Here is a 242-nt window from a genome sequence, read left to right as displayed (position 1 = left end):
TGAGTCATTATTGGACTTTAATGACGGACCACCAAGGTCAAATTCATCTTCACTGCTACTGCTACTGCCAGATTGGGCTTCAGGTGACGACGTCATTGCCACAACAGGCGTTTGGCTTTAATTTTGAGCTGGAAATTGAGGCATATTTAACAAATTTAATAAAACTAGGACGTAAATCTAAGCTCATAAATTTCACGAGAATGGAGCAGATTATGCAGATGCAGGACGATATCCACAAGCTG

This window comes from Plasmopara halstedii (genome assembly GCF_900000015.1).
Source record: "Plasmopara halstedii genome assembly, contig: Scaffold_526, whole genome shotgun sequence".
Lineage (NCBI taxonomy): Eukaryota > Oomycota > Peronosporomycetes > Peronosporales > Peronosporaceae > Plasmopara > Plasmopara halstedii.
The sequence above is the reverse complement of the archived record's forward strand: the minus strand, read 5'-3'. Positions refer to the sequence as shown.